General features: G+C 47.5%; 1 pseudogene; it reads left to right on the plus strand.

Annotated features, from left to right (window-relative positions):
• The first annotated feature begins 19,684 nt into the window (after nucleotides 1–19,684).
• LOC132675971 (transient receptor potential cation channel subfamily V member 5-like) overlaps nucleotides 19,685–25,653 on the plus strand; it is a 29,727-nt pseudogene continuing 23,758 nt past the window's right edge.

Raw genomic sequence — 25,653 nt, forward strand, 5'->3', positions numbered from 1 at the left:
GGAGCATGGCTCTAGGCCAGTCTACTTGGGTTCCTAATCTCAGCCCTGTGTATTACCAGCGACTCTGGGCAAATTATTTAAATTATTCTAAGACTCCATTTCCTTGTCTGTAAACTGGGGTTGTAACTAAATGCGTTAGTACATTTAAAGCTCTTAGAACAACAGTATTCCCTATTTCTTTACCAGGCACCCTGTTAAACACTTTCCAGCCTTATGCTGGGGCAGGCCAGGCAGGGGTGGGGACGGACGTTATTGCGATTTATGCTCTGAGTTGGAACCTGGGCACCCCCTTGCTCCCTGTGTGACCTTAAGCAGGTACTAACCTTCTCTGAACATGGGTTCTCTCTGGCAAATGACACAAAGTAAGCTCCGTGAGGGTGAGAAATTCTGTTTGTTCACTCCTGTCTCCTCAGGGCCTTAAACCATGCCTGGCTTAATAAATAGCTCTTGAATTTATGGATGAATATAAAATAATCAGGGCCAGCTGCATAACTTGTAGGGTTCAGAGTAAAAATGACAATGTGGGACCCTTGTTGAAAAATTAAGAATTTCATGGCATGGCATGGCAACATGAAACCAAATGTGGGGCCCTTTGACGTGCAGGGTGGCCCTGCGTGACTGCATGGGCCACATGCCCACGAAGCTAGATCTGTTAACAATACCGATCCCACGTTGTTGATACAAGGATAAAGTGAGTTAATGCCCGTAAAGCAACGAGCACATGCTTGACCCAGAGCAGGCTCTCCATGTTTTCTGACGCTACTCCTATCTTGTTGTCTGTTCACCCACATTCCTGTGAAAGCAGACAGGTATTAGCCCACTTCACAGGTGAGGGAAGGGGGGCTCAGAGAGGCAATTAAACCACTTGTCCGCTGTCCCACTGGTAATGAGGGTAGGATCTGAACCCAGGTCAGGCCAATCTTTTTTTTTTTTTTTTTTTTTTTTTTTTTTTTTTTTTACGTTTATTTATTTTTGAGACAGAGAGAGACAGAGCATGAACGGGGGAGGGTCAGAGAGAGGGAGACACAGAATCTGAAATAGGCACCAGGCTCTGAGCTGTCAGCACACAGCCCGCAGGTCAGGCCAATCTTGACACCACTGTGACGGACTGGTAAGTGGAGGCAGAGAGGAGACCCAGAAGTCTGCAGGGAGAGTCTTGGGTTGGAACAACTTCCTTAGGTCTGATTGTCTGATAATTCGAGTTTGTTCCTGTTGTTCAGTGGGGAACCAGCAGACCTGGGAGGCTCCTGCGCTGGGCAATGGGCATGTCTGTGTCCACCCCATGACCCTCTGCGAGTGGAGGTGACCTAGGGGAATGAGGACCGAGGCCTGGGCCAAAGGGGCAGAGCCTGTGCTGGCCATGGAGGCCTAAAATTATGGATTAAAATCCAGCCTCTGATACTGACAGTCCCTGACAAACTGATCCCTTTCCCGTGGTCTACAAGATGTTGTGACCCAGGCCCTGCTGCCCACCCCCCACTCCATGCTTCTCCCTTCACACCTCAGTCCCTCCTTGGACATCCTGGAAACCCACTGGGTTCTTTCCCACCCCAGGACCTTTGCTCTCACAGTTAGTCCTGCTGAGAACAACCTTTCCCAGGGTCCTCACCCACCCAACCATAGTTCGTACCGCACCTCTGAAAAAAAGCCTTCCCTTAACCTTTTTTCTAAAACACCATCACATTCATACTCTCTGTTTCCTCACCTAGCTTGCCTCCTATCCCAATCTGCAATTACTTTCCTTGTTGACTTGCTTATTTAATCACCCTTCTCTAGAACATACACGAATAAACTTGGTGACAGGAACTGCTCTCAGGGTTCTATTCCTCTCATCTAGGACTATAGCCACTGCATGGGTGGGATCAGTAAGTATGGCTGATTGCATGGACAAATGAATAGCTGTGTGACATTTGGGAAATGGGAAATTTATGCACTTTGAGCCTCAGCTATCCCATCTGAAAAATGGGATTGATACCTACTTCTTAAGTAGATATGTGGATTAAAACAAGGCTGCATTTATTGAGGGCTACCTGTGTGTCAGGCACTGTACTGGCATCTAGAACGTATGTGATTAATGACAACTGTTACTTGCATTACTACCATTGCTACTACTCCCCAGCCCCATAGATCGGGCTCCCTGAATTGAGAAGTTGGACCCTAGATCCTGAGATGTCCCCCAAGAGGTGCTGCTGTGGAGTCCCAAGGTAGGGAGACAGTCCTGGGAGCCAGAAGCAAAGGGGATGCTCTGGGAAGGAAAACTAGCCTGAAATTCTCTGGGGTTCCTTCTTTTTGGATTTCTCTGCTCTCTCCTGACTATCCCATCCCACTCCACCCCTGCTCAGCCCCGCCCTTTCCAACCACACACCAAGAATAAACCTCACACCCTGCGTGCCTCCGTGTCACAGCTTCCTGCCTTTATGGTCACGGGCTGCTCGGGCTCTGAGGGATTTTCCAGCTCAGGGCAATGCTGGTGGGACCCGAGGCAATGTGACATAAGAGGAGCTGTGATGCAGACTCAGAACCAGGAAAACCCCTGAGCCGGCACCAACAGAGAACCGGGGTGCGGGCCCCCACCAAGAGCGCCCGCGGCGGGAGACCCTGGGAACAGGGAACCGGGTCTCCTCTCTGCCTTCCCCCCTCTACCCGAAGAGCAGGCGGTCAGTGGCTCGCTGTCGGTGAAGACTGTGCAGGCTGGTGGTCAAGGGTCTCTAGGTTGACCAGGACCAAAACAAGAAATTGTACTTTGTGTCTGGAACCTTCACGGCCGGGCTGGATCCAGATGGATTCCAGTTTAGAGACCCACCCGTTCCTTCAGGAAGTCCTGTTTTCTCTACCTTCTCTTCCCCTTTAGATAGTCTCCAAGGACTCTCCGGTGTCCTGCCCTAACCCTGGCAGCCTGATAACTATCATAGCCAGATACCATCTGGAGAGAGCTGTTTCCCCCATTGGTCTGTCTCTTCTAATCTCCACTCCTGATATCTATCTACTTCATCCAAACCTGTCAAGGGACCTGGTTTTGAGTCCTGCTCTGCCTCTGACTTAGTGACTCGGAGCAATTTCCAGCCTTTCTCTGGGCCTCAGTGACCCATCTGTAAAATGAAGTCCCAAATGGTCCATTCAGCTCTGACGTTCCAGAGTTCAAAGTTTAGAGACTCAACCACAAGAATCTTTACCAGGAGGTATGCTGTCCCCCACCCCCTCTCCATGCCCTGAGGACTTGAAAGATTCACACACAGTATGACCTGCTCCCTGCCCACCTAAGAAGTGGGTCACCAAGAAGTGACCATGGCCCTAGTCACTATCAAATGGACAGTGGATAAGATATTTGGAAGACTAAAAAGGCAAAGTGTCTAACACAGTGCTTCCTAACACCTAGCAGGTGTGCATTAAAAAGAAGCCATTATGAATTAAGTAGAAAAGAACAAGAGAACAGAAAGTCTAAAGGAAAAAAAAGGTGACCAAAGAAGGATCCATTCAGCAAACATTTGGAGCATGTCCTATGTACACTGGGGTTACAAAGATGAATATGGAGCTCATGAACTCAGAATTCAAGGTACTGAAAGTGGAGGAAGCAGATGTGACAACAAATGTTCTACAGCATTCTGATTTCTCTACTTCCCAGAATGCATGTCTATTGTGTACAGTTGTACAGGTTGTTCACTGCACAAGGGTATAGGCTCAGAGCTAAAAGATGCTGAAATTCAGGCTAGGCTCCATTTCCCAAACATGAGTCTAGAGGGCTGTGTCTTCCTTGAAGGGTGCTTTCTCCTAACTCTCACAAATGTGCCACATGAGCTAGCCCAGGCCCTGCAGCATCCACATTTGCCCTGCTCTGAGCCATTCAGCCCCCTTCAACCACAGTAATCACTTTAGGTTTAAAAGAACAATGTTTGCATACACACACAATCTCATGAGAACCTCATCATCCTTAACTTGACTTTCAAGCTCTTTTGCTCTCTGCCACCAGCTCCTTCTCAAGCATCTTTTCCTCCCTTGTACTCCTTAAGACAGGGGGGCCTCGGTGGCTCAGCCAATTAAGCTTCTGTCTCTTCATCTCAGCTCAGGTCACAGGATCTCATGGTTAGTGAGTATGAGCCCCGAGTCAAGTGAGCTGGGCAGTGGCAGCCCCTGGAGCCTGCTTGGGAGTCTGTCTCTGCCCCTCCCCCACTAGCGTGAGCGCACGTGTCCTCTCCCTCTCTTTCTCTATCTCAAAATAAATAAATAAACTTAAAAAAAAATAAAAGGACTACATAGTCCATACTGCGTTCCTTTACTTCCTTCAACAAGCCATGCTTCTGGCCTTTGCACATGCTGTTTCCTCCGTCAGGAATAACCCCTTTTCCCTGTTGGGCCAGCGAATGCCTCAGATCTCCAGTTTAGACGCTACTCTCTCCAAGAAGCCTTCTTTGAATCCTCTGCACGCCCCCACCCCATTAGATATTATTTTTCCTTATGATGCCCCACAGCCCCTGCACTTCTCTAAAGCACTTGTCAGAATTCAAATCCAATGATTAATTGTATTAATAGTTGATTATTGCCTTTCTCTCTTAGAAAATCAGAGACTCTTGGAGATAGGTACCTACGTTATCTATGCCATCTATCATCTACCTACCTACCTGCTTGCTATGTGCTATAACCCCAGTGCATATAGTTGGTGTTCAGTAAAGAATTATTGAATAAATACCTTAACATAATGAAGGCCAACAGAGAAGTGAATTCCACTTGTGTGAGGAGGGAACAGTTGCAGACAAGGACGGTTGTAAACAGGAGGTATCCTTGTTTCTGGGGAGTCCGGAAGGACAAGCCCCGAGAGCACACCGAGTGAAGGTTGCAGAATGCACTAGACCTTCGGGGCCTGTGGAGAGGGGCCACTCCCAGACACTTGGCCATCATTTGGAAGTCGGTGATCTTGTCTTGCCCAAGTTCCAGACTGTCCCGGGACGTGCACAGCCTCTGTGCCTTTGCTGGCACATTTACAAGAGACTCCCCAAATCTCCTGCCTGAGTGAACATGAGCCACATATGGTTCCAAACTCCCTCACAAGACCGCAGTGCGGCTTCAGGAACCCTAACATGCATCTGCACTTGGCTGGCAGTTTGGGGAAGATTATTCTCTTGGATGCAGAGAGGGCCCTTGTGGTCCGGGCAGAGCAGAACCAGGAGGCCATAATGAATACCTTCTCAAGGCACCCTTAAAGTGCTTTCAGCTGTGGGGCGGGGCCATGCCCTACCCCCACCCCTAGGGGACAGGGCCTTTCCAGGGCTAGTTCCTTTATCCTGAATTAATTACTTTTTACATGTTAAGTGTAAATTACGTTTTTAAATGATCAGGGACGTCCTCAAACATGTTCACAATGGGAAAGAACGGTGTAAACAAACTCCCACCCAATACCCAGCTTCAAGAAATATCAATGCCTGCACAATGTTGCTTTATTCCTATTTCCCCCCAAACTGGATTCGTGTAGATCAAATTCCAGACAATATATCATGTTATGCTTTGATTAGTTGCTCCCTTTAAAAAAATCTTTTTTAATGTTTATTTATTTTTGAGACAGAGGGAGACAGAGCATGAGTAGGGGAGGGGTAAAGAGGAAGAGGGACACAAAGAATCCAAAGTGGCTCTGGCCTCCGAGCTGTCAGCACAGAGCCTGACGCGGGGCTCAAACTCAGGAGCAGTGAGATCATGACCTGAGCTGAAGTTGGCCACTTAACCGACTGAGCCACCCAGGTGCCCCTGGTTGCTCCCTTTTAAAATGCGAGTAATCCGTCTTCATTATATGAGGGAAATGCTTTATATTTAAAAAAAAAAAAAAAAAAGAAAATTACACATCTTCTTCTAATCACCTGGTGTTGATTTCAACGGACTGGCTCCGTCAGAAAGAATCAGGTTGGGTTTCGTCTCTGCTTTGTCACCTGTGTATGACCCCGGGCAAGGTGCCTCTGTGGGCCTCAGCTTCCATGGATACCAAATGTGCATAGTAAGCATGTGTGTCTCACCTAGGGTTGTTGCGAGGAGGAAAGACACGGTGACTCTGGCCTCTCACTCAGTGGGCGCTCCGTATAGATGGAGCATCCTCCCTGGTATAAGACCTACAATGTGCTTGGCATCTGTCGGAACTCTGCATAAAGCACAGCTGCTTTTACCCACAGAATCGGGGCAGAATTGCTCAGGAAGGGAGGTGGCCCAGTGTGGGAGGGAACACTTCTGCTTGCCTGTGGGGTTTGGAATCTCAGATCCCCGGGGCCATCTTCAATTGCTTCCAGAGGCTGACCTCAGTGCTGTGTTATTGAGTAATCCATATACCATTTGATCAGGGTGACTTTTGCCTTCAAATTCCATATCCTTTGCTCTGGAGAGAGAGGAAGAGGAAGGGCTGAAAGGAAAATGTAGCCTACACACCTCCACTTTGCAGATGGGAAAACTGAGGCCCGGCAGGTGAAGCCACTAAGGTCTTCTCTGGTCACGAGGGCCAGAGAGGCCAGGTTCCAGCCTCAGTTTTCACCTGTAAAATAGATAGGCTGAAAGCCTCAGAAATGTCAACTCTCATCAGAGGCTGAAGATACAGCAGGCAGAAGGCCCATTCCTCGGAGCTGGTCAAAAAGCCACTGAGAGTGAGGGTGAGGGCAGCTTCTAAGAATCCGGGCCATGTGTTTTCTCCCAAGAGACTTGAAAACAAAGTTGCAGGGACCCTTTTCTTAGAGACAGGAGGTCAGAGCCGAGGTATCTGGCCAGATGCAAACAACTTCCCTCTCTGTTCTTGTTAATGCTGATAAAAGGGCTTCCTTCCGCATTCTCAGGATCAGCTTTGCACCCCTTGCCCCTGGCCAACTCAGCCACCAGACCTCTTCTTGTCACACTATCCTCCCCCTGTCTCCACCCTCTCGCCGCCCTGGGCTTGACCTTGTCCTGGACTGTCCTTTTGACAGGATTTGGGGGCCGCTCTACTCTCTTCACCTCAGTTGGTTCCTTCTCTTCTTTCTGACACTGGCGGGTTTGTGTTTCACTTCTCCACCGGGGTGAGGGGTGGAGGCAGGCACTGTGATACGCCACCTTATTTCTGGCAGCTGTGGTGGGCCTTGGGGGCAGGAGACGTCTAGTTCTGGTTTGGCCGGCAGGCACGCCTCTCCACCTGGCCAGCTAGGGTTTCCTCTTTTGCACCCTGGGGACGGTCTGGTCGTCCACCTCACAGGTTTTGGTAGTGGAAACCAGTGATAATGACTAACACAAATTGAGCACCTACTACATGCCAGGGACCGCATGGGATTTATCTCATTTAGGACGCACGGCAACTCTATTGTACATACACGCTTGCCCAGAATCACACAGGGAGTGAGCGGTGCAGACAGGACTTGAACCCAAGTCATGGGCCTCCAGAGCATGAGCTCTTAACCACATCGCCACACTGTCTTCCTGAAAAGTAACATCTGTATGACATACCTGGAACTACCAGCAACAGAAGCTGCAGATTTTCCACACTGTAAAGTATCTCCTCTGTTTGCATGCCTGCCATATACGAGCCACAGTGATAGATGGCGTGCCTCCCCGCCCCCCACTGCCTGACTTCACTAAGTTGAGGAGGGGCAGTGAGACATATAGTCTACACTTTGACCAGTCCTATCCCAATGTACTGGCGAGGGAAGTGGCAGCTGGGGAGGTTAAGGGACTGAACAGAGTCCCCCACAACCAGTAGGAAGGGGAGCAGAGGGAGATTTGAACGCACCCTGATTCATGCATTCAGTTTTGAGCTCCTATTGTATACCAGCCGGCATGTCAAGTGCCCTTTTGAAGTGGGGTCCACAACAGTGTTCCTGCCCTCTCGGGGCTTACCGTTGAAGAGGTGGGTGAGTAATAAACTGTTGGGCGACAGATCTTTGCAGCTAGGCTGATGCCACTCCACAAGGCTGTTTGCCTTGCACTGTTCACACTGAAATCACAAAGGCTCAGCAGCCAGCTCACCATTACTTGCCAGAATGGATGGAGCCACCCACACGACAGAGCTCTGGAGCTAGACCCTGTGGCCACAGATCATTGGGAGTGAACTCGAATGGCCTGCCATGCCCCTGCTGCCTGGCTCTGTCCTGATAACATCCAGCAGCTGCCAACCTGCAGGCGAGAGGCCCCCTGGGGCCGGCAGCGGGCTGGGTGGGGCCTTGACTCACCGCCACCAACCGAGCTCTGTCTGAACACTTCCCCTCCAGCACGCCAGAACACCCATTTGGAAACCAAGGTGAAAAGAGGGCGGAGCCCAGTCTGGGATTCCAGCCTGGGCATCTACATCTGTGTGGTCTTTCTCTGGCGTCTCCTCCTTCCTTCCGCAGCAAATGCGTGTTCATTCGAGCAGAGCCAACCAGGCAGCTGCCTCAGCCTGACGCTGCTGAAGGGTCACCTTGAATTTTTAAAAATCTGTCACCCCTGCCCCTTCCTTCCCCCTCTCTCAACCTCTCCTCCTCTGACTGCTGCCCACTGACTCCTGTTTAATTTCCCTTCCCCTCTTTCCCCTCTGCAGTGCCTTCCCCTTCATTCTTCTTGCTGGCTGCTGGCGAGGAGAACCACTTTCTCCCACCCCATACCTTTTCTCCTTGCTTGTTTGTAAAAAAAAGAAAAGAAAAGGAAAGGAAAGTTGCCTTTTTTTCTTGCCTTCAAGATAATTTTCCAGGACTGTCTTCTCCCTTCAAAAGACATTTGTTTCATGTGCATTGATCACATTCATTGGAGGGATTGTTTTTGTGGCAAAGGTACTCTGGTTGTCTTGCTCTCGCCAGACAGAAAGACACGCCATTAATCCTACTTACCTGTCAGTCCGTTGGAAAGGAAGACCTGAGCCCAGACCAGCTTCCCTTTCTGCAGACTGTCTGCTGAAAGGCGTGAAGATCTCAGCCATGATTCCTACGGGGACAGAGGCACAGGCTGAAAGTGATGGGGGCGGCGGGCGGCGGGGGGCGGGGGGTGGGGGTGGGTAGTGACTGGCACGTCCCCTGAAGTCTGGGTCTCCCAGCTGCAGGCTCCTGTAGCTCTGTCCACAGTTCTCCACAAAGCGTGGAGAAGGCACAGAGCCTGGCTTGTCGGATTCCTGCAAAAGCCAAGACCAACGGGGAGTTACTGAAAACATATTCCACTACCACAAAAGTGTTTGTTTAGTCATGGTTGGTGAGAATGCATGAGAGCAAGAGGGAGAGGAAGAGGAGGAGGAGAAGAGAAAAAAGGAGAGCAGGGACATGGTAAGAGAGACGGCGAGAGAGTCCAAAGAGAGAAGGAGCGTGAGAAATACAGACAGAAACTATGCTCAGGAGCAAACACAGGAGACATGGTGACGGAGGCCAAACAAGACTGAGAAAAGACACAGAGGGAGAAACTGCGAGAGCCAAGGGAATATACAAGTCAGGGAAAGGACAGGAGAAAAGGAGAGAGAGCCTTGGGAGGGGGTGGGCAGAGGAGAGAATAACAGGAAAAAAAAAAAAACAAAAAACCAAAAAACCAACAACCAGAAAGAACCACAGATTTTTATAGCTGAGAGGAACCTTGAGAGTTGTTTCTTGATTTGGCCAACACATAGTATGCTTCTAGACCCCAGACTGCCTTGGTTCCCCACTTCCTAGTTGTGCAGTTGAGAGAGATGACTAATTTATCATGCCTCAGTTTCCTCAACTGCAAAATGCAGACAATAGTTCCTACCTCACAAGGTGCTGGGGAGAACCGCCATGCGTTAACACATGTAACAAATGGTCAGGAACACCAGTGGTTGTTATTACCATTTACTGAGCATTTATGTGGCAGGAAGTATGTGGTGTGGGACCCAAAGACGCCCCAGGCCCCTGGCCTGTAGTTGGGGGTGGTGGTAGTATGTGGTCCAGTTTTTCCTGAACGGTCCCGTTGATTTGTGGTTATGAATAAAATCCCCCTTTTACTCTCAGAAATGCCCAGATTAAGAGGACAGGCTTATCTTACTGGATTTCTGGGGCAGAGGGTGTGAGCTAATTGGGCTGGGTTGGGCCTGCAGCAAACAACAGTGCAAGCCCGCTGAAGGTGACATTCCTGCAGGTGCAGGTGATGATGGTGGCTTGGGTTAGTGCAGTTTCTAATTTTCCAAGCAAAGCCGGAAATCTGGGTTTTTATGTAAAATCATCCTGGTGTTTTTGTTTTTTTTTTTTTTTTGTAGCAGACCTTATTTTTTTTTTTAATTTTAAATTTTTATTTATTTAGTTTAATGTTTATTTATTTTTGAGAGACAGAGCATGAGCAGGGGAGGGACAGAGAGAGAGTCACAGAATCGGAAGTAGGCTCCAGGCTCCGAGCTGTCAGCACAGAGACTGACACGGGGCTGGACCTCATGGAGAGCTAGATCATGACCCGGGCTGAAGTCGGATGCTTAACCGACTGAGCCACCCAGGTGCCCTGCAGATTTTTAAAATAGATCTTATTTTTAAAAGAATCACCCTATTTTCAAAGTTCAGCATTCCATTAAAATGTTTCCAGAGACGCCTGGGTGGCTCAGTGGGTTAAGCGTCTGACATCGCCTCAGGTTATGATCTAGGGGTTCATGAGTTCGAGCCCTGAGTCAGGCTCTGCACTGACAGCTCAGAGCCTGGAGCCTCCCTAGGAATCTGTGTCTCCCCGTCTCTCTCTCTCTCTCTCTCTCTGCCCCTCCCCGACTTGTGGTCTTTCTCTCTCTCTCAAAAATAAATAAATAAAAATGTTTCCAAATTCCCATGTAGTCTGGTTAAAGCACACCTGTGGTTTCGGCTGGCAGGTAGTCCATTTCCAACCTCTACTAAAGGAAGTGACAGTCCATTGAGGGGAGCAAGACGAGTAAACAGGCAGTTAGCACACAGGCGATAAGGGTGGTGACTGAGGTGAGTCCGGGGTGACTCAGAACCCAGAGCAGGGGCAGCTCCCTCAGCTGGCAGGTAGGAATCAGGGAATGCTTCCTCCAAGAGGTGACCACTGAGCTGATTCCTGAGACATGAGTGGGAACAGTTTCCAGAAATGATAGTAATGATGACTGGAGCTTTTTCCCCCTGTTGCTTTCGAGGTGTTTGGCACTGTTGCTAACAACTCCACAAGAGTCGCCTCACTTAACCAGCGCAACAACCCTATAAATCAGGTACCTTATTCTCCTTTCCCAGAAGAGACCGAGGCACAGAGAAAGGAACTCGCTGAAGGGCACGCAGTCAACGCATGCTATGTGACCCACAGCACATCCTTTCAAGCCCTACTCGAGAGAAGACTCCGCAGAAGAGCAAGCCGAATAACAGGTGCAAAGCCTGGAAGGCAAGAGGGAGCAAGACACGCTAATGAAACTGAAGGTGCACCATTGCAGCTGGAGCTGGGGACGCATCTATAACATGAGGCAAGACATGGTTGCAGGCTGGGACACAGGAGGCTGACAGGAGTAAAACTTGGTTCTGCTAAGGAGCCCGGACTCCTCCTTGAAGACTAAAGCAAAATGCTAGAAGATTTGTTTTATTTTTTGTATCTTATTTATTTTTTTTACTGTTTATTTATTTTTGAGAGAGAGAGAGAGAGAGAGAGAGAGAGAGAGACTGTGAGTGGGGGAGGAGCAGAGAGAGGGAGACACAGAATCCAAAGCAGGCTCCAGGCTCTGAGCGGTCAGTACAGAGCTGGATGCAGGGCTCGAACCCACGAACTGTGAGAGTGTGACCTGAGCCGAAGTCAGACGCTTAACCGACTGAGCCACCCAGGCTCCTCTGTTTTTTTTTTTTTTTTATTTTAAATGTTTATTTATTTTTAAGAGAGAGACAGAGAGAGAGAATGGGGGAGGGGCAGAGAGAGGGGGACAAGTATCCCCAGCAGACTGTGTGTTGACAGCAGCAAGGCCTATGTGGGGCTCGAACCCATGAACGGTAAGATCATGACCTGAGCCGAAGTCGGACACTCAACCGACTGAGCCACCCAGGTGCCCCAAAATGCTAGAAAATGTAAAGATCAGCACAACTCATGCCCCCACTCCCCTCCCTCCATCTTACAGAAGAGAACTCTGAGACCTCGAGCATCTTCCTCACTTACCAAGGTCATACAGGCCACCTCTGGGGCCAGACCTGGGCTCTGGACTCCCACCAGGACAGGGCCCCACCTTGGGGAGTGATAAGTAGGAAAGGAGAAGGCCCAGAACCCTGGCTTTCAATACTTTACACCAAAGATTAAAGAGTTATCTGAACAAGAGAAATTAATCTGCCCTGGTTCTGTTCCCTTGCACGCCCTGGGTGGACCCAAGTTGTTCTTCTGGCCTCACCCTCCCCACCCACCGGCCTCTTGTGAAGGGAGAGTCTGAGAGATGACTCTTCCTTAGAAATCCTGGGTCTGGGCTTCCTCAGGCACAGCAGCTAAGGAAAGGCGGTAGATCAGATGGGCTGGAGCCAGCCCTTTGAAACCCAAAGTCCCTGGAAACCGATGCAGTCTGATCCGTGAAAGGCCTGCCAGGGTGTGGCTGGGCAGGCAGGCAAAGACCGACAGCCTTTCAGAGACAATTCCTATCTCTGCTCCCTGGGTTAATGCCTGCTGCTGATAGATTGATTAATATGCAGTTGGGAGGGCAATCCAGCCAAGACGTTCAGAGTCTGTCTTGTCCTAGCTTGATTTCAGGGTGGAGCCATCTCACTGTACTCGGAGGATGCCCGATGCCCATGGCTTCGGAGCCCTGCTAATTTGCATGGATGAATTGAAACCACCTGGTTGGCTCAGGTGTATATTACTCAGGTGTAGACTCCTGGTTGGAGTCTCCGTGTATATTACAGAATGGGTGTGCCCCACAGCAGGCACTTTTCTAGGATCCATGGGCAGGCGACGTCCCTGATCTCATGGGACTCATGCTAGCAGAGGTGACAAAAGCCATGAATGGACAAGTAATAAAATAAATAATTTCAGAGACAGTACAGATGATTCTAGACCAGAATTTTGCAATATTGGCAGGATTGACATTTTAGGCTGGAGAATTCTTTGTTGTGAAGGCCTGTCCTATGCATCGTAGGATGCTTTGCATCTGTGGCCCCTGCCCATTAGATGCCAGCAACAACACCCTTATTTATGACAACTGAAAATGTCCCAGACATCACCAAATATTCCCTGGGGGGCGCAAAATCGCTCCTGCCTGGTTGAGAACCACTGCGTTAGACCAGAGTTATTCAGTGAAAATATGATGCAAGCCATGTGCACAATTTAAAATTTTCTAGTACCCACGTTAAAAAAGAAAAAAAGATACAGGTGGAATAAGTTTTAGAATATATTCTATTTACCCAGTATATCTAAAATACTATCATTGTGACATGTAATAACACAAAAAGTTTTTTAAGTTTATATATATATATATATATATATATTTTTTTTTTTTTTTTTTTTTTGAGAGAGAGCATAAGCAGGGGAGGAACAGGGAGAGAGGGAGAGAGAGAGAATCTCAAGCAGGTCTTGCACTCTCAGCGCAGAGCCCAATGTGGGGCTGGAACTTGTGAACCGGAGATCATGACCTGAGCCAAAATCAAGAGTCAGACACTTAACCGACTGAGCCACCCAGGCGCCCCAATACAAAAAAAGTTTTTGAAGAGACATTTTACATCACTTTATCCTCACTAAATCTTCAAAATCTGGTGTATATTTTATACTCACAGCACATCTCAATTCATATAGCACAGCACTAGCCCTCCCATCGCTGGCTGCTACTTGAATGCCGAGCTTAAATGTACTCCTCTCCAGGCTCATGACAAAGGCAGCTGAAAACAGAGGCTTGCTACTCAGAGTGTGGTCCCAGAGCAGCAGTGGTGTCCTCTGTCCGGTCAGAAATGCAGGATCTCAGGCCCCTCCCCGACCTGCTGAATCAGAATCTGCATTTTAATGAGCTCCCCAGGTAATGTATGTGCACATTAAAACGTGAGAAGTGCTAGTGAGGAAATCACGGTGCCAGGTGCCCGGCATCTTGAGGGTGATGGAAATCTATGAATTAAAAGAAATCAGCTAGCAGACACTGCGTGTTCCTATTAGCTAACCCCTGGGTCTCAGTTTCCTCATCTACAGAAATGGGGATTACAAGTGCTCTGTGTCAGGGTTGAGCTGTCCTAAGTGTGAGCTGCCCAGGACCCCCTTTCCTCAACCCTCACTCCACTTCACAAGAGCCTTTCCCCCTAGGCTGGAGAGGGGTGAGTAGGAGGCAATTTCTGCTGCTAGTGTGGCACCCCAAGAGGGGAGAGGGTGAACCCAAGGGCAGGGCACACCCAAGTGGGGAACCCGAATGACCCGAGAGTCTTGGGTGTGGGCTTGTGGGCATGTGCAGAATGGCTCGCACACTCACACACATTCCATGAGCTGTTGTGGGGGAGTCTGGGAGTGATGGAGTTTTGGGGGATGTTGTGGGGAGACAAAGCCCTTACCTCTGCCCCACCTCTGTGGACTTCCTGTCCCCAAGGCCTGAACTCTATAAAATGGTTATTAAGGAGCTAGAGGGTTATTGTTTTCCAAGTCCTCTCCCCTCCCCTACCACCTGGCTTTCCTCAGAAAGGCCTCATCCTAGGTGTCACCCCTGCCTCTGCCTGGGAGACCCAGCGCCCACCCCCAGCAGCCCAGCAGCCCAGCATCCGGGTACAGTCCAGCTCTCTCTGCTGAATGTCAACTCTTCTTGATTTCTAGTTACAACACATCCAAATGAAAGGTGCTTATCTCAAAGCCCCAAGGCGGTCTTCACTTGGCCCTCACTTCCTTTCCCTTTCACGGGGCCTCCAGGCGGGCTCAAGAGGTCAGGCAAGGGCTGAAGCCAAAACCAGTGAGAGAGGGTGTTCCTGCCAGTGCCTGACCTCGGCCAGAGTAGTTCAAATTAAACAAATTAGCAGAAGTTTCAAGCAAAGATCCGCCAGTATGGAGGCATGAGGTGGGCTTTGAAGGAATGCCATTCGCCTTGGTTCTAGTTCCCAGAACTAGAACTCGATCTTGTGCAAACCACAGTGCTGCACTGGCGTTCATGGCTGTGGGTTCCTCTAGAGGTGCCATATTTGTGAGGATGTGTGCAGTAATGAATAAAGCCCCAGTATTTGTCCTGCCTCCATTGTGATTCATAAATAGCACCCTAAACCAGGCTAGGACTCTGAAAAGAGGTTAGAAAAAGGAAAAAAGAAGTGGGGGGAGGCGGGGGGAGAAGGAAGGAAAGGGGGAAGGATGGGAGGGAAGGAGGGAGGAAGGAAGGAGAAGTCAGGACAGTATGAAAGAAAGAAAAGAAAGAAAAAGAAAGAAAGAAAGAAAGAAAGAAAGAAAGAAAGAAAAGAAAAAAAAAACAGACAGGAAGCAAGGGAAGAAGAGAGTGGAAGAAACAGATGAAGAGAACTAGATTTATTGCATACTTAATTTCTTATGGGCATTTTACTGTTATTCCTCCTTTTCTTCTTCATCTTTCTCTACCTCCTTCTTCTCCTCCATCTCATGCCCGTTTTGCAGGCAAGGAGAGTGAGACCCAGAGAACGTACTTTGAGTCAGAGTGACTTGAGCTGGAACGACCCCTACTAGCTTTGTGACCTTGGGTGGGTCACTTAATCCTTCTGGACCTCAGCTTCCTCATCTATAAAATGCAACAATAATAATACTTTGCAGAACTGTCAAGTAAATGAGATAATGCACCTAATGCTTAGCAATTATCTCATGTTCAAAACACGGTAGTTATTAGCTACGATCTCTTTTAAGTGAATTGCTGGAGGCCACAGAGCTAGTGGAAAGCCAGAGTTTTGACCTGGGGCTGCTGAGTCCAGGGCACAAACCTTTCACCGCCCCCTCCCCCCCCCCCCCCAGATTGACTCACCCACAAACTAGGAAAGTGACACCTAAACGATAAACCCTCTCTCCCACACATATACATTTATGCCCAGGGAGTAGACACCTATTATTTTTGCCTGCCCAGCAACCACTACCTTTTATTATGGAAACAGCATCTACCTCTTTCTCAGTGTGTGAGGTTCTTAGTCTGTGAGATAATTTTGTTGGGAAGGAAGATTTCTTTTTAATGAGGCTTCTTAGGCCTACAGAATGTAAGCCCAGAGCTACTGGGAAGATTTTTGGCCATCATGTATGCTTATGAAGGCAGAGTTGAGAGACGTAGAACAACAGATCCTTAACACTATCATTTGGGCACCTAGATATAGCTGTGCCTGAAGCCATCATTTGGTTCCCCCCCCCCCCCCCAGCTAATTTGAATCCATTCTATGCCCCTTGCTACCTAGAGTCCCTGCCTAATACAAGGCTTGCCTTACACTAAGGCTCGTGTACCTTAAACCATACCAGATTGACTCAACATTTTAGAGACCAAAGAGGAAAAAGACAAAACAAATAAATCAAAAACTTTCTCTTTCTCACTCTCTTTCATCTTACACGCATGGTATCTTTGCTAATGGTTGCTAGATGAGTGTACAAACATGTCCAAGAAAGTCCCCTCACATTACCACTTATTTATAACCTAGTCACCTACATAATAAACATCATGGTTCTTTGTATTGGTACCATCGGTGTCCATGTGAAACCTGTGTCAATTCCACAAAAACATATCAAGCTCTAATTCTGGTGCCTCTTTGAGAAAACAAGAGTTGATAAACACCTAACACTATATATGTTTTACTAGTACTTTAGAATTATTCTAGTGGTTGAACTCCTCCAAAGTAAGAATCATTCAGCAAATATTTACTGTCCACTTCCGTGTGCCACTCTCTTAAGTTGTCTTAATCGGGATAATCAAGATAAGTAGAACAGTTCCATCATTTCTTAGATATTTAGCATTCCAACAAGCAAGCTCTCTCCTCTCCCTTCCCAAGGATGTATGTCTCCCCTCTTCTGCTTATAGACCATGACTTGGCAGTCCAGAGTCTCGACCTCGGAGTTGGCTTTGGTTACCAGAGCCTTCGTGAACCCATCTGTTGGGGTGTTGAGTCACGGAGTCATAAGGAGGAATGTTTCCCACTGAACTTCACACCAGAGCAGCCAGACTCCCAGCTAAGCTGGCTGTTGACTTAGCCACCCCTGAGGGGGGAAGATGGGAGGTGTGGGAGGTGGGGAGCCTGCTGCATGCAGACGGTCACCCCATGATGACCTCACCTGCCAAACCAGTGACTCACCCCAATCCTCCCCCTGCCCTACCAGATCTTGCTCATTTGGAATACCTGAGGGGAATACCAGTCTCCTGTATTTAGTGAAAACACACGATTGTGAGCTATTTTTAAAGGTGTGACGTTTTCTTACTTTCAAGCGGAGGCACAACCCTGCAAAGTCAAGAAGTGGGTCTTAGGTTAGAGCTGCTCCTGCTTGAATAAACACATGAGAATCCCCCTTTAAAAGACAAAGTAGAATAAGAATGGAGAGCACTGACGTGCTTGGTTTTCTTTATTTTTTTTTTCACTGTGGCAAAATATACATAACAAAATTTATCATTTTGACCATCTTTAAGTAGACGATTGTGTGGCATCTAGTACATTTACAGTGTTGTGCAACTATCACCACCATCAATTTCTATACTTTTTCGCTCTCCCAAACGGAAACTGTATAGCCATTAAACAACAATTCCCATCCCTCCCCCGCTGCAGCCCCTGATAACCTCTATTTTACTTTCTGTCTCTATAAAACTGTCTATTCTAGGTACCTCATAAAAGTGAAATCCTACACAATTTTCCCTTTTGTGACTGGTTTATTTCACCGACCATAATGTCTTCAAGGTTCTTCCATGTTGTGACATGTGTCAGAATATTTATTTACTTTTAAGGCTGAATAATATTCCATTAGATGTATATACCATATTTTATTTATTCATTCATCAGTTGATGGACATTTGGGTTGTTTCTACTTTTTGGCTATTATGTGTGGTCTATGCTTGTGTCCCTGAAGACCACTTTTATATTTAGTGGTTAAAAGGTTTTCTGTGAAAAGCAAAAATTCCCTGTAAATGGGGCTCAGATGACCAGTTCTTACTACTCCTCAGGAGTGTTGTGAAGATGAAGTTAAATCTTTGGTAGCAAAGGGCTTTCTAAACTCCAAAGTGTCCTATGAAAATATCCTCACTTGGTTTATAATACTTGCTTAGCAACTTTTTTTCCCATGGAGAAAATAGGAACCCTCCCCTAGCCTGCTTTCAAATTGTAAGAAATCTTAGATGGAAACAGTATGAATGAATGAGGTTTTCTTGGGATGTTTGTGTTCACTACCCTCCTTCCAATCTTTCCAAAGCAGAGTGCAATTGTGTTGAATGCCTACTACAGATCAGGGTATGATTCTATTAATTACTAAATATTAAACTACTAGCTGTAGGACATGTACAAGTTACTTTACCTTGTGCCTCAGTTCCTTTTTCTGCAAAGTGTGGATCAAAACAATAAAACCCACCTCAGAGAGGTGGTGAATACCAAATGTGGTAATGACTGTACAGGGTTTAGCACAGTGCCTGACCTATAGTGGGCATTCAATGTTAGCTGCATTTAAATTATTATAATTAAAATTTTTTTTTCATGTGTGTTTATTTTTGAGATAGACAGACTGTGAGAAGGGAAGGGGCAGAAAGAGAGAGGGAGATACAGAATCTGAAGCAGGATCCAGGCTCTGAGCTGTCAGCACAGAGCCCGAGATCATGACCTGAGCTCAAGTCAGATGCTTAACAGACTGAGCCACCCAGGCGCCCCAGCTGCATTTAAATAATTATCATCTATTTCTTATTCCTTCTTTAGGATTATTTTTGCTCTGATCTTCTCAATCGTTTTTAACACATAATTGAAGACTAAATGCATAGTCTCAGGGCAGTAAAATGCATCAATTCTGGAGACCAAGTGTCATATCCACCATTTTAGTTGATGTTTTGAGAGAATCGTAAGAAACTGCTTCATAGAAATAAAGATAACACACACACACACACACACACACACAAGAATTGAGAGGATTGAAAAGTCTGTTTTGCCAGGCACATCCTGTGTTAGGGCTCTTCTGCTCTTCTTTGGGCTTCGATTTTCTGGGGGTGGGGGTTGTTTCTAAGAGTGCTTCGAGTCTGGATAATGCTGTATAATAAGGATGTCCAGCAGGGCGTCCCCAGGGAAGAACCAGGACCGGCAGGACCATCTCATTGGGTCAGCGCCCGTAGAACTCGTGGTTTCCTGAGTAGGTCCGGGTCACAGGCAGGATGGCCTCACCAAGGCTGTCGGGATGCCGTCGTCTCCATGACAACAGTGGAGACGCAGCTAGCAAGTGGTGTCATCCTCCGAAACCAAAAGCCCCCGCCCCCACACCGCCCGGGCCTCTGGCCGCAGGCAGTGGAATTCTTCTGGGAAGGCGGCTGACGTCGCTGGCGGCCACTGCCCCAGCCCTGGCAGTGCTGATGCAAGCACAGCCCCGCGCCTGCAGGCACGCAGCCCCCTGGGAGAGCTGGCACAGCGCTCCGTCTTGTTCCCTTCCGGCCACCGCGCCCGGTTTTCCCAGTGAGGAGTCAACAGCTCCTGGGTGGTTCCTCACCGAAAGGCCCAGAAGGGGAAAAAAATGTGTCTGCCTCCACCACTTCTTCCCTTCGGCTCTTCCCAGACCTCCTGGGGGAATCAGAGCATCCCAACCTGACCACGTGTGGGTCAATGTGAAGGGCTCTCAGGCTCCCAGCCGCTACCCGGAGATGGCCCAGGTTGCCTGAGATAGCCGCTGCCAACTGGTGCCAAGGAAACCGCCCTGATCACGAGGCGATCTTATGTCTGGGCGGGGAGGCGGCGAAGGGCCGGTGGAGTGTAAGGTGTCCAGCCAGGGCTGGTCTCCATCGCCCTCTGCTGGGCAAACGACGCAGTTACTCCACAGTTCCCGCTGGGACCTCCCACACACTTGGGGTGGGGGTGGGGAGCTGCGACGGGGCTGGAATTTTAGAGATCGCGCTCCTCGTAAAACAGACCGGGAAACTGAGGCTCAGAGAGGGCAAGGGAACTATCCATCGTCCCGCAGCCACTCCAGGACCAAGGTGGGACCCGCAGTCACATTGACACCCTTGCCGCACAGCCTCTATGTTGTTTAAAATGAAAAGTCTTCCCACAAAGGACCCATCACTGAGAACTTGCTTTATATGCCGCTGAGCTGTGAGGCCTTTCTCCATCACCGCCTCACGTCACCGATTCCAGTGGTCTGGGGACTTCTACCCTTTCAGGGTTATGCAAAGCCAAAACTGTTTTCATAACAATATTCGGACAATATTTGCCATTTTCACTGTTTCTCTCCCAAGGGTGCAGTAGAGTGTTTCAAAGACCACACGACACGTGATGCTGCAAGAGAGCAGATAGGAGGACCCAGCTGTCTTCTATTAAGGGAGACATCCAAAGAGATTTGCAAAGACGTAAAAACACTGCCCCTCTTCTCATTAATTCTGTTGGTTTTAGAAGATAGAGCTACTTTCATAAAATATATGTTAATATGTAATGTTTACTATTTTTCAACGCATCAACAATACTTTTAAAAAGTATTTATTTTAATTTCTAAAATGGCAAGTACCACAGATATATAGCTTACGTTTAAAAAGCTCATCAGGGTGGGGGCGCCTGGGTGGCTCAGTCGATTAAAGCAGCTGACTCTTGATTTCAGCTCGGGTGGTGATCTCCCGGTTTGTGAATTCAAGGCTCTACACTATGGCAGTGTGGAAGCTGCTTGGGATTCTCTCTCTCTGTCTCTCTCTCTGTCTCTCTCCCTACCCCCCCCCCCCCCCCCCCCCCCGCGCTCCCTGTGCCTCCCACGGTGCGCGCTCTCTCTCTCAAAATAAACTTAAAAAAAAGAAAAAGTTCATTAGGGTCCTCAACAATCTTTAAGAGTGTAAATGGCTCCTGAGACCAAAAAAGTTTGAGAACAGCTGCTGTATGTAAAGCGGCCTCTCCCTAGCCGCTGTGGTATCACCCTCTCTTTTATTTACTTCACTGTCTTCTTCACTAAAGAAATTTATTTATTTAAGAATCAACTGGGGATTTTGTTAAAATTCAGATCTGTATTCAGTAGTTCTGGGGTGGAGCCGAGAGTCTGAGTTTCCAGCAAGTTCCCAAGTGCTGCCCATGCGGCTGGCCCAGGGATCTGCACTTTGAGAACTGCTGCTTTAGGGTTTGTTCTGCCCTTTCAGAGCGTGTTTGTGGGGCACTCCTCAGGTGAAAACAAATCAGATGGATAGTCGATGTCAGCAGTGAGAGAGAAAGTTTACACAGGACCAGCTTATCTCTGCTGCAGGCTAAGGCCGGTTGGAAGAAATTGAGGGTCAGCTAACTTGTAAATTGGGAGAGGTAGCAAAATCAGAGTCAGGTCTAAGAGGGATGGGAGCTGCCTTGGAAAACATGCATTGAGCTTTGAACAGTGAAGAACAATGCAGTTAATGTGCATTGAATCAAACATGCTAGGGGCTGCATTGTTGCAGGCTACTGACAAGATAGAAATGATGCTTCTTCAGTTACAATTCTGGAATCAGCTAGAATCATCCCCAAATCTGAAAGCACATGGTAGACAGTTGAATAATGGGAATTTTAGTTGTCATGAAAAAAACCTTTACTGTGAGAGGGGGAAAGATTCTAAATATGCTGTATAACATTTTTGCATTGGGGTGGAAAATATATTTAAAACCAAACTGCATGTAACTGTTTCTGCTATCTAATTTGGGGTGGTAGTATAATTTACATCAGTGGAAAAATGAATATCTCTATACTGGGTCTTTCCACTTACAGAAGGGAAGGAAGAAGACTGACGTAAAACCTCTGCCAGTTGGGTTATATCACCAGAGAAGGGATTACAACTCAAACGCTTCCAGAGGCCAGACTTTTGATTCACACAAACCCGGGAGCCAGGTGGATTCTGGTGAAGTGTGGAGGTCTTTCCTGGCCAGGGGGGCAGCCATCACTCCACTTCAGCTTATTGCTGCCATGTTGGAGTGGGGGCCCCCCGTGTTGTCGTAGCTTCCCATTTTTTTGAAAAAAAAAAGCCTGAAACCAGGGTTTTATGTGAAATGTATCCATTTTTTTAATAACAGGAAAAAAATTAAGTTGGATACACCACTGAACAGGCTTTTGTGTTCAGCCAAACAAGGCAAATCTTCCAAACTCTGAGATAAATGAGGTGGGAGCCAGCTTAGGTGGGCCTTTTTTTTTTTTCTTTTTTTGGCTGAGCCCTGAGCTTCAAGGTAGATGATATCTGAGGAGGGTGTGTGTGTGTGTGTGTGTGAACATGAAGTGTCTTGCCTAATCAAATGGGGATATTTCGGTGTTTTTGTGGGAAAGGAAGAGCCCAGAGGGAGGGCAGTCTTGGGGAACGGAGAAGCCGCAAGTGTAAGGGAGCAAGGGGGAGAAATGGTGTACAGGCCGGGGGGTAGGGATGTTAGGTGAGGGAGTTTGGGAAGAGTTTAGCATAAGGACTGAGGAAGGGAGGCGATGCTCCACCTGCCGTTGGAGCTGAGCAGACAGAAGTTATCAGCTGCCTGAGGTGAGATGCAACTGAGATAAAATGGTAGGAACAGGATTCAGCCTGGTGGCTGAGAGAACACAGAGTCCCAGGAACTTGCAGACAAACTTGAGCTTGCCTCAGGAGGGAGGTAGATAGGGGCCTTCAGTCACTTTTATGTCCAAGGAGCAGACAAGACCCCAGCAGCTAGCCTCTGTAGGATGCTAAACTGTTACAGGATTGGCCCTTGGTGCCTCTGTTTGCCTTATCTATAATTTTGGTAAAGCTATTTATCGATTCTGGGCCTCAGCTTCCCATTATTTTGCTTTTAATTTTTTTTTTTTTGAGAGAGAGAGAAAGAGAGCATGAGAAGGGGAGAGGGGAAGGAGAGAGAGAGAGAGAGAGAGAGAGAGAGAGAGAGAGAGAGAATCTCCAGCCCGACACAGGGCACAGTCCCAAGACCCTGGGATCATGACCTGAGCCTAAAGAGTTGGATGCTCAAGTGACTGAGCCACACAGGTGTCCCTTAGCTTCCCTTTCAAATGGATTGTAAATGGGGTGCCTGGATGGCTCAGTCAGTTAAGCGTCTGACTTCAGCTCAGGTCATGATCTCCCGGTCTGTGAGTTCGAGCCCTGTGTCGGGCTCTGTGCTGACAGCTCGGAGCCTGGAGCCTGCCTTGGATTCTGTGTCTCCCTCTCTCTCTGCCCCACCCCTGCTCGCACTCTCTGTCTCTCAAAAGTGAATAAACATTTTTAAAAAATAACAAAATGGGTAATAATAACAACTGTGTCACCTCCTTGCAAGGTTCCCGTAGGGGCAGCTGAGGTAGCATACAAGAAATGCTCCGTAAAAGAAGAGAGTCAGAATGAGTGTGAGGCATTTGTTGACAGATGGTATTCAGCTGGTCTGAGCAGCAATGCTGGTGCAATAGTAACTGAGCACCGACTGTGTGCAGGTTTCACTAAGCGTTTCCCATGCATTATCTGCTTGAAACTTCATAACAATGGCAGAATATCTCTATCCCTGTTATGTGTGGAAATAAACAGAGGTTCAGAGAGATAAACTAACTTGCCCAAGGTTACTTAGCTGGCAACTGGTAGAACTAGGCCTGAATGACTCTTAATGTTATATTCTTAACTGCTCTGTGAGCATGTTATTTTGATAATCACTGCTAACATTATGCTGGCCTGCGGATTGGAGAATATCAATCACATGTGCTTTGACAAACTGTTAGGTTAGTATATAGAAATGGTTCTTATTCACTAAGATTTTAAAGTACCGTTTTGGTCATTCATTCAAGCACATATCTGGCGAATACCTACTGTGTGCCAGGCTTGGTGCTACTTATTAAGAATACCTCCACAAACCAAAGACAGTCTCTTGCCTTCACAGAACTTGCAGGGTAACTTCAGAGAAAAGGCTTAAACCATTATAACACCAGGTGCAAAAAGGAAGTGATTTGGTCTGAGGGAGGTGAGGCCATCTTAGCTGAGGCCTAAAAAGTCAAGAGGAGTTAACCAAGGAAAGGCAAGGAGTTGAGACAGTGTCCCAGGCAGAGGGCATAAAAACAAGTGAGAAAGCCAGGAGGTGAGAGAATGCTTGGGAGATGGAGGGCAGGAAGGTGGGTGGTGAGAAATGATGCTGGGGAGAGGGTCAGGGACCAGATGACACAGGGCCTTGTGAGTCATGTGAAGTCATATATTAACATATCTATATACATATGCATTGTATATGTTTTCATTTTCCCCTTAAAAATCAAACCAGAATCTGGGGCGCCTGGGTGGTTCAGTCGGGTGAGCGTCTGACTTCGGCTCAGGTCATGATCTCACAATTTGTGAGTTCAAGCCCCACATTGGGCCCTGTGCTGACATCTCAGAGCCTGGAGCCTGCTTCGGATTCTGTGTCTCCCTCCCTCTACCCCTTCCCCACTCATGCTTTCTCTCTCTGTCTCCCAAAAATGAATAAATGTTAAAAAATTTTTTAAAAAGTCAAACCAGTATCATGCCTAATTGAGTTTTTAAAGCGTTATCAAGATATAATTGCCATACAATAAACTACATGCATTTAAACTGTACACATTGATGGATTTGACATTTCTTTCTGTTTTTTTAAGATTTTATTTTAAAGTTATCTCTACACCCAATGTGGGACTCGAGCTCCCTACCTGATATCAAGAGTCGTGTGCGCCACCAACTGAGCCAGCCAGGCGCCCCATAGTTTTGACATTTCTATATAGCTGGAAAACCACCACAACCCAGAGAGTCAAGAGAATGGATCCCGTCTCCCTCCTGTCCCTTCCAGCCACTGGCGACTGCTGATTTGCTTTCTGTTACTCTCTATCAGTCTGTTTTCTAGAATTCTATCAATTGAATGTATCAAGTCAATTTAATCATAAAGTGTGTACATTTTCATCTAGCTTCCTTTACCCAGCATAATTATCGTGACATTCATCCCTGCTGTGGCACATAACATGCTCTGTTCCTTTCATTGCTGAATAAAGTTCTATACTGTTTTGAAACCTTTTCTTCCCCACGTACTATCGAGAGATAGCTGTCTTTAGATCAAAATCAGAATTCGAATATCAGCCATGCCATTAACAAATGGACAACCTGGGGTGAGAAACCTCACTGTATTACCTACCCTTCCCCAGACCTCAATGACCATGTCTGTCAAAAGGGGATCATAGCAGTATCTGCTTGGTAAGCACGTTGTGAGTGTTCAAGGAGAGGATGTGTGTGCCTGGGCCCAGCAATTGCTCAAGAAAAGTCATTAAGAGTAGTATTGCTACTATTACTCTTAGGGTTCACACCTGGCACTTCAATTTTTTTTTAATTTTGGGGGGCTTTTTGGTTTTTAAATTTTTGAGTTTCATTTTTTTTAAGCTTCCTTAAGTAATCTCTACACCCAGTGTGGGGCTTGAATTCACGACTCCAAGATCAAGAGTCACGTGCTCTACCAACTGAGCCAGTCAGGCGCCCCAAGATGTGTTTTATTTATTTATTTATTTATTTATTTAAATTTTTTTAACGTTTATTTCTTTTTGAGACAGAGAGAAACAGAGCATGAACAGGGGAGGGGCAGAGAGAGAGGGAGACACAGAATCTGAAACGGGCTCCAGGCTCTGAGCTGTCAGCACAGAGCCTGATGCGGGGCTCAAACTCACGGACTGTGAGATCATGACCTGAGCCGAAGTCAGACACTTAACCAACTGAGCCACCCAGACGCCCCCCAAGATGTGTTTTAAAAGAGCACCAGACACAACCAGGGAA

Source organism: Panthera onca, chromosome A2, assembly GCF_046562875.1.
Source record: "Panthera onca isolate mPanOnc1 chromosome A2, mPanOnc1 haplotype 2, whole genome shotgun sequence".
NCBI lineage: Eukaryota > Metazoa > Chordata > Mammalia > Carnivora > Felidae > Panthera > Panthera onca.